Consider the following 9,148-nt stretch of genomic DNA (forward strand, 5'->3'; position numbering starts at 1 on the left):
CCACATCGGATGTGCTCTCCTATTTTCAGTTCTGTTCTATCCTGCACTGTCATCGCCTGTGTTATTTTTTAAATCATGGTCACAACCCAGTAGATTGACTTGTACCGTGAAAACCTGGGGAAGCGGCCAAGGGGATGCGTGGGCCTGCCTTCCCGGGGCCCTGAGGAAGGGGCATCTCTCTGGGGGCCGATAAGGACCGTTTCACCCAGAGGCAGGTGATGAGCAGGGCGCGGCCTCCTGACTCCTCTTCTCTGAGGCAAGGCCTGCCTGCCTTCCTCTCTGCCCTCCTGCCGTCAGAATGTACGTACCAAGCACCTGCTCTTTGCCAGGCACAGTGCCAGGTGCGGGGATGGAAAGCTAAGGGAGACTGCGGAACAACCCCCCTGATGGAACAGACACCCTCTTGGCTGACCACAGGCTTAAAGGTTAAGCCAATGGGTTAAGAAGAGACATCCAGGTGTGAGGGGCCAGCCTCTTCCCCACCTGATGTTCTTTCCAGGTGAAAGCCCCACACGTTGCCCTGCCCGCTCACTGTCCACCTCAGGGCCAATGGACAGGCACGTCTGACTGAGATTTTGGAAGGGAACCTCATGTGTGAGCCCAACATTTCCTCTTCCCTTTCTCCTCAAATCAGATGGCCTTTGCGGGTGCATCCCTCCCTCTGTCCTTTGTGCTGAAAGCTTTACAAAGCCCTGCCCAGTGCTGCCCCGGGCAAGGTGGATAAATGACCGCATTCTGGAATGTAGTGTTATATGAAACTCGCATACAAAGTTGCAATATCTTGGGGGATGGGGGGGTAAGATCAATGTTGTTTAAGGACACAAACTTGCAATGAGGAGTAAATAAGCCATAAAGATAATGCACAACATAATGAATATAGACAACAATATCGTGCTATAGTTATGTAATGTGATAAACATCACTACAACAGCAATCATTGCAATATATAGAGGTATCAAAGTAACACACTGTGCACCTTACATTTACACCATGTTACATGTAAAAGATATTAAACTTTTCTAAAAACTCACCATCTCCAACAACAGCTCTTCCACACCACAATAGTTCTGCCTGACAGCCTGTCTTCGTCTTCACTATTCCGGGATTTAGGCAAGGAAGGGGTCCTGTTTAGAGGGCCTCCTTGCCCACCCCAGCATCTCCCAGGAGTGAACCTCGGCCTTCCCAATGCACGTTGCCATCCTAGCTCCCCCTCTCCCTCTCTACCCCTCCCAGCAGTGTTTTGCTTTATGAAAACCCAGGAACCAAGTTGGCAAAGACACCGCCTCCACAAGGGCAGACACGGGGAGAAAGGCCTTTGAAAAAGTGCCTTTAGTGAGAGGGGAGGAAGAGACTGACACTCACATCCCAAGGAAGTTCCAGTCCTTAACAGAAGCATGAAACATTCAAGGGATGAAAAGCAAGACCTACAACCAAGATACTTTACCCAGCAAGGCTATCATTCAGAATTAAAGAAGAGATGAAGAGCTTCCCAGACAAGAAAAAGCTAAGGCAGTTCATTACCATCAAACCAGTACCACCAGAAAATGTTAAAGAAACTTCTTTAAGAAATAAAGGAATAAAAATGGTCTTAGTGATAAATGACTTTCTCCATAGGCGAGATTATTCGTGAGTTGCCTCTGGAACACCTATATTTCATCTCCTTAGATCACAATATTTAAGAAGCTGGCTAGAAAGGGGACTTAGTCTATGGCCTTAGAACATTTCCTTTGCGTGAGAAAAATTGTGCTATTAAAGGAATCAAAGTAGACTAGTAAGGATCAGACCTGAGACACATTAACCAGTAAAATAAATGGTCTTTTTAATACATATTTAAGAATTTTGCCTGTTTGAGAGAACTTTGTCAGTGGTGAGTCAATTTTTTCTAAGTTCTATTTAATGCCTACATGGTTATGGTAAATGAAATGACTAAAATATTTTGTCTTACCTTGTTTAATTTACTCAAATTTATTTGGCCATTACTTAAACATGCTTATTTCTTGACTATAGGCCCAGTGCACAAAATTCATCCACAGATGGGTCCGTAGGCCTGGCCAGCAATCAGAGCCAATCAGGGCCAGGCCAATCAGGTGCTTCCTTGCCTCTGCCCCTCCCCTCCCGCCTCCTTTTCTTACTGCCACACTGCCACCATGTCTGGTGCCCGCCGCCAGGCACCCCCAGTTCCCCGTCCCAGCCCGGGGACCAGGGAGAGGGACCACAGGAGTTTGGTCAGCAAGGGAGGTTGGCTGTGGGAGCGCGCTGACCACCAGGGGCCAGCTCCTGCATTGAATGTCTGCCCCTGGTGGTCAGTTCATGTCATAGCAACTGGTCATTCTGTTGGTTTAGGCATATATCCTATCTAATAATAGACAAATATGGTAATTGACCGCACCTTCGCTACGCCACCATAGGCTAATGAGCGTGATATGCAAATTAACCACCAACAAAGATGGCGGCTAATTTGCATACTGCAGGCAGGGCAGGCCAGCACGAGCCACCATCTGGGCCCTCGTGTGCTGCCTAAGCCCCACCGCCAGCTGGGACCTCCATGTGCGGCCCTGGGTGGTGGGACCCCTGTGTGTGGCCCTGGGCAGGTGGGACCCCCGTGTGTGGCCCTGGGCAGCGGGACTTGGGGGCACGATTGGCCCAAGGAAGCCCTATTCTTGCACCCCAACCCCCTCATCAGCCCTGCCCTGTGTGTGACTGGGGCAGCGCCCCAACCCCCTGATTGGCCCTGCCCTGTGCGCCAATAGGGGCGGCACCCCAACCCCAGGATCAGCCCTGCCCTGTGCACGACTGGGGGCGGCACCCCAACCCCCCAATCGGCCCTGCCTTGTGCTTGACCTGGGGAGGCGGGGCAGGCACCTAGGGATCGGGCCTGCCATCTGCCACCCGGGAGCGGGTCTAAGCCAGCAGGTGGTTATCTTCTGAGGGGTCCCAGACTGTGAGAGGGCACAAGTGGGGCTGAGGGACACCACCACCCCCCACCCCCCCGCGCCATTGCACAAATTTTTGTGCACCGGGCCTCTAGTATATATATAATCATCCAATCCAGTCACATTCTTTTAAACACTATTTGTATGCCCTCAACTCCCAAACATACATCTCCAACCTTGACCTTTCTCCTGAACTTCAAACTCATCTATACAGACACCTACTCAACATCTCTTCTTGAGTGACTAAGTAGACATTCCAAACTCAATACATCTTCTCCCCAAATCTGTTCGACCATTAGCCATGCCCAAATCTGTTGATAGAATATTATCCTCCTAGTGTCTGAGGCAAAAACAAGGAGTCATCTTTGTCTATTCTTTTTCTTTTACATCCACTTTTTTTAAAAACCATATTTTTTATTTGTTTGTTTGTTTTTATATATTTTTTTAATTGATTTCAGAGAGGAAGGAAGAGGGAGAGATAGAAACATCAATGATGAGAAAGAATCATTGATCGGCTGCCTCCTGCATGTCCCCCATCGGGGATCGAGCCCACAACCCAGGCATGTGCCTTAACCAGAATCCAACCCAGGACCCTTCAGTCTGTAGGCCAACACTCTATCCACTGAGCCAAACCAGCCAGGGCTACATCCACTTTCAACCAATCCAATCCTGTTGGTTCCACCTCCAAAATATATCCTGAATTGCCCAGCCAATTTGGCTCAGTGGTTGAGCATCAACCCATGAACGAGGAGGTCAGTATGATTCCCAATCAGGGCACATGCCCAGTAATCTGACCACTTTTCATCACTACTGTTGCTATCTCCTGGGTCCAAGCTTCCATAATCACTGGAAAAATATCTTTGGGTGAGGATTAACAAAATAATTATTAATTAATTAAAAGCTTACATAAGACTTTTAATGTGGCACCTAAACCTCTAAAGAAAGATTGAGTTGATGCATGAAGACCATTGCAGTTCTAGAAAAACGAACCTGGCAGTACTATGCACAATCTGTGACATGAAATTCTAGACCTAGATCCTGCTATCTATGGACTAACGAAGTGACTTTCTTTTTTTTTTTCTTTTTTCTTTTTTTTTTAGTATATTTTTATTGACTTCAGAGAGGATGGGAGAGGGAGAGATAGAAACATCAATGATGAGAGAGAATCAATGATGGGTTGCCTCCTGCGCGCGCGCACACACACACACACACACACACACACCCGGGAATTGAGCCCACAACCCAGTATGTGCCCTGGCTGGGAATGGAACTGTGACCTCCTGGTTCAGAAGTTGATGCTCAACCACTGAGCCACACCGGCTGGGCCAAATTGACTTTCAAAATAACCAAGTTTTAGGAGAAACTCACAACAACAATTTATGTTCTCTAAGCTATTGAGCTTGTTTTCTAAAGTTCTGATTTGCAAAGTTCTGGAAGGAAAATGGTCTTCCAGAGACTTCTGGCTAGAGCTCTTCCAGCCCTCACAGTAAAGAACAGAGGTGGAGAGCAAGGACAGGAATTATTTATTAATCACAAAAATAATGGACTTGAAATTGCAGGCCTGCACTCCCCCAACAAATCAGCAGCTGAGCGATATGTACCAAAGGCTTCTTAGAACAAAACACTGAGTCATTGCTCAGAGGAGCAGGAAGCTAAACTCAGAATCCGAACTTTGCCAGGAAGACCACATTGAATCTGAAACCAGAAATAGATGAGAAAAGTCATAAAGAAAATGAACAAAAAGACAAAGAGCACAGACTTGAGATGTTATGATGTATAATTATAAGTAAAAAAGGGATATTAAGAAGTCAAAACTAGCCCTGGCCGGTGTGGCTCAGTGGATAGAATGTCGGCCTGTGGACTGAAGGGTCCTGGATTCGATTCCCGGTCAGGGCACATGCCCGGGTTGCAGGCTCGATTCCTAGTGGGGGGCATGGAGGAGGCAGCGGATCAATGTTTCTCTCTCTCATTGTTGATGTTTCTACCTCTCCCTCCCTCTCCCTTCCTCTCTGAAATCAATCAAAACATTTTTTAAATATAATTTTTTTAAAAAAGAAGTCAAAAATAGAGAAGTTGGGGAAGAACATGGGGCTAAGAGAAAATTACAAACCTAAGCAAAGAAAGATTACTTTGGTGTCCATATGTCGGAGTCTTGAACTGACAAGCCGTTTTCCTGCCGAAGAGAGAAACAGGCTAGCTCGTGCCTGCGCTCATGTGAACCTCCTGTACTGAGGGTCTGCACGCCACTGATAGGAAACCAGAAGTAGTGAGAATAACATCAGCAAAAAGTAGAAGAGCCTCTGCTTTGGCTATTTGGCTACTTGTAGGTAATTCATAAATGCAAATAAGAAATACAGCAGCTCTCAGCCCTAGCCGGTGTGGCTCAATGGATAGAGCGTTGGCCTGTGCACTGAAGGGTCCCGGGTTTGATACCAGTCAGACCATGTACCTTGGTGGCAGGCTCGATCCCCAGTGGAGCTGTGCAGGAAGCAGCTGATCGATGATGTTCCTCTCTCATCGATGTTTCTATCTCTCTATCCCTCTCCCTTCCTCTCTCTCTAAAAATCAATAAAACATTTTTAAAAAGTTTTTTAAAAAGAAATATAACAACTATCAGAGGTCACCAGGGATATCAGAACACAATGGATTTCATAATTCTTACACAACTAGCTATAAATGAGGACCGATGAGTGTGAGTGGGAAGGACGGAGGCACAGCACGGACAGATGTGCATGAACAGGGAGATGATGCGCGTGACAAAATGTCTGTCACGTGAAGCGGTCACCTTGGGAAGGGCAATGGCCGCGTCAGGAGCTGGCGGCCTCAGAGGACTTTGCCCGGAAGAACAGGGGAATAGATGCGCTGACGTGACTCCTCTCTCAGAGCTGCGGTGCGGTCTACCCCATGGCACCTGGAAACCAGTGGGCAAGGGAGCGCCTGGGTACGCTCCAGGCCCCTGGGCACAGAGCCGGCGGAGGGCGGCGTGGGCTCTAGAGGTGCAAACGTCCGAGAGCCAGAAACTTCAGATGTTTCTTCTTTAAGTAAAACACTTGCTGTGTTCAGATACTTTTGTCAGGTTAAGAATGTTCCCTGCTAGTCCCAGCTAACATTCTCTTCTTTTCGCATTGACTGAGGTGACTGTATGGTTTTCTCCTTTCCTCTGTGAGGGTGTTGATGGGAATGGGGATGCTTTCTGAGGCAGAGCCATCTCTGGATTGTAAAGGTTAGATAGTGCTGGGTATCCATGTGTTATTGTATACAAATAGTGGTTTATTTTGCTGATATTTTCTTTAGAGCTTTTGAATATCCATATTTCAAAGTCACAATTTTTTTTCTTGAGCTATCTTTGACTGCATTTTTGTCAAGACTTCATTTTTATTTATTGAAACAAGTTGTATAAATAAAAATTGTAAATTTCCCAAAGACTTGGTAAAATGTGCTTATAAAGCCCTGAACGTGCCCTGGCCAGTGTTGTTCCGTTGGCTGAAGCATTGCCCTGTACACCAAAAGGCGGTGGGTTCAATTCCCACCAGGGCACATGCCCAGGTTGTGGATCTGATCACTGGCTGGGGCCCATGCAGGAGGCAACCAATTAATGCTTCTCTCTCTCTCTCTCCTCCCACCCCCAACTCCTCCCTCCCTTCTACTCTCTAAAAATCAATGGAAAAAATATTCTCCAGTGAGGATAGAAAATAAAAATAATCAAAATAAATAACCCTCTGGACATAATGCATTATTTCAGAAGTAGGTTCTTTTTAAATTAAGCTAATTCAATTTGTCTTTAATGACTACTCCAATCATTAGGGTTTTATCACTCTTTGTGAATCAATTTTGTTAAATTGTCGTTTCTTTTTTTCTTTTTTTTCAAAGTCCTCTTCTCTCTAAACCCAGCCACACACTTGGAGTGGTTTCCCTGCCTCCTCAAACCCATGGACTACGACCAGTAGATGCTCCGAATTTCCTCCAAATGTCCTCTCGCCTCTGCGGCAGCCCTGCGTGGCCCCAGACAAGTGACAGTTTGTCCAGACTCCACCCCCAGGGCCTCCCAAAGCCCTTCCCACCCAGCTGGCCTCGGGGCTCGCAGGCACCGGCCCCACCCGTGTGCCCCACCCGCCTAACCATCACCCATGTGTTCAGGGTTCAGGGTCTGGAAGAGGGCCGCACGCAAATGAAAGAGACAAGACAAGAAATAATAATTTGGAAATAGTGGGGGGCCAGGAGGGCAGGTCCAACTCAAGGGGAAGGACTTCCCCCGGTGCTCAGGCCTCACCAGCCTTTTATTGATCTGGGATACACCCATAGCCCTTAGGCAGGCAATTTCCAGTAACAGGCAGACTAGCCCTTCAGCAAGGATTTCCATAATAATAAATGGGGAAGTTGCTTCAGCTCCCATCATCTGGACTAACAGTGGGTGCACAGCTCTGACCTTTGCCAGGGCTGCAAGGGTCACCAGCCTTCCGGGTTCCTTGTCCACACCTCTCTGGTAGAGAAGACAATGGATGACTTCCCACACACCCACTTGGTTTACGTTGTCATTCCTTTATCTCGAGGAGGGCGGGTACTTAGTCCCTCCAGGATAGAGCGTGGGTTTCGGAACCACACTCCTAGCTTCTGTTCCCAGTTCACTCTCCGGACAAGCGGAGAGCTGGGTAAACCGCTGGGCCTCTCCGTGGTATTTTCACCAGTAAAAGGGGTTGACAAGTCAAGTGTAGAGTTGGGCCAGACAGAGGCAGGAAGGCAGCTGTGGGTGCAGGCAGCTCTCCTTTGCTTCTCTCTTTCCCCCTAACGTCACCCAAACTCATCTCCCTGTGAGGAACTGACGGGAAGGAAATCAGTCACCAGGATGCCAAGGTCCTTGCTGAGGGGACTGTCCTGAATGCCCCGCACGGCCCTCAGGGACCAGTAACGTCGCCCGTAGCTGCAACTGCTCCTCAAACTGCTTCTGTATCCAGATTATTTGGCGGTTAAGTTGGGTGTGTTTTTTCTTACCAATCACACAAAACACACCTAACAGCTTCCCAAAAAACTAAGCAAAAGGCAGCTCCAGGAATGTGTCTGGTCACCTTTGCTGGGTCCAACCCCAGCGGGTCCAGGGGTCCCCAAAGGTGTGGACGGAGTCGGCAAAGAAGGAATGACACAGAGATAGCATTCAGTTGATCAGCAGCCTAGCCAGGATCTCTAGCCAAGTTCTGGTTAGGATCTCCAGCCAAGTTCTGTGTCCATGTTCTCTTGCTAGGTTCTCCAGCCAGGTTCTCCAGGTTCTTCAGCCAGGTTCTGTAACTATGTTCCCTCGCTAGGTTCTCCAGCCAGGTTCTGTCCAGGTTCTCCAGCCAGGATCTGTCACCAGATTCTAGTCAGGTTCTCTTGCCATGTTCTATCCAGGTTCTGTCTCTAGGTTCTTCAGCCAGGTTCTCTCGCTAGGTTCTGTCTCTAGGTTCTGTCTAGGTTCTGTCTCTAGGTTCTGTGTCCTGTTGTCTTGTTACATCTGTATTTATACCAGTTGATTCCAATCCTATCAATCTCTATTCCAAAGGATAGGGCGTTTCTTATCTCCATTCCAGGGAGTAAAGATTATGTAGCTTAAGCATGATTGTTCATAGTTAAAGTGATTAACTACCCGCCTGGCACTTAGTTGAGGGGTTTTATTCCCTCCCTAACTTCAGGGGAAAATTGCTACCTGGGGAAACAACCTTTCTCGGAGAGGTGACCTTGGTTAAAACACATAGCGCCAAGAAGGTGAGCAAACATATTAAGAACAGTATGCCATATATGCCAGGTCCCTTGAAACAGCAAGGATGGACCGGCTCCCGGCACACCTTCACTCGGAGGGACCTCCCAGGCTTCCTCAAGCTCCCCGTCCCGTCTCACCTCCTCTCGGGGCCTTCCCAACCACAGTGCCCCTCCCGCCCCCCCAACACCCCAAGTTCCCTGAAGCTACCTCTTGTCTTCTTTTTTTATTAAATATATTTTTATTAATTTTCAGAGAGAGGGAGAGATAGAAACATCAATGAAAGAGAAACATCCATTGGCTGCCTCCTGCATGCCCCCTACTGGGGACCAATTCCGCAACCCAGGCATGCGCCCTGACTGGGAATCAAACCATGATCTCCTGGTTCATCGATCTACACTCAACCAGAACCATGACAGCCGGGCGGGCTGGGCTTACAGATGTCTCCAATTTGCTACCTTTCTGGCCCCCTCGGCCCCACCCCTGC

This window comes from Myotis daubentonii, chromosome 9, assembly GCF_963259705.1.
Source record: "Myotis daubentonii chromosome 9, mMyoDau2.1, whole genome shotgun sequence".
Classification (NCBI taxonomy): domain Eukaryota; kingdom Metazoa; phylum Chordata; class Mammalia; order Chiroptera; family Vespertilionidae; genus Myotis; species Myotis daubentonii.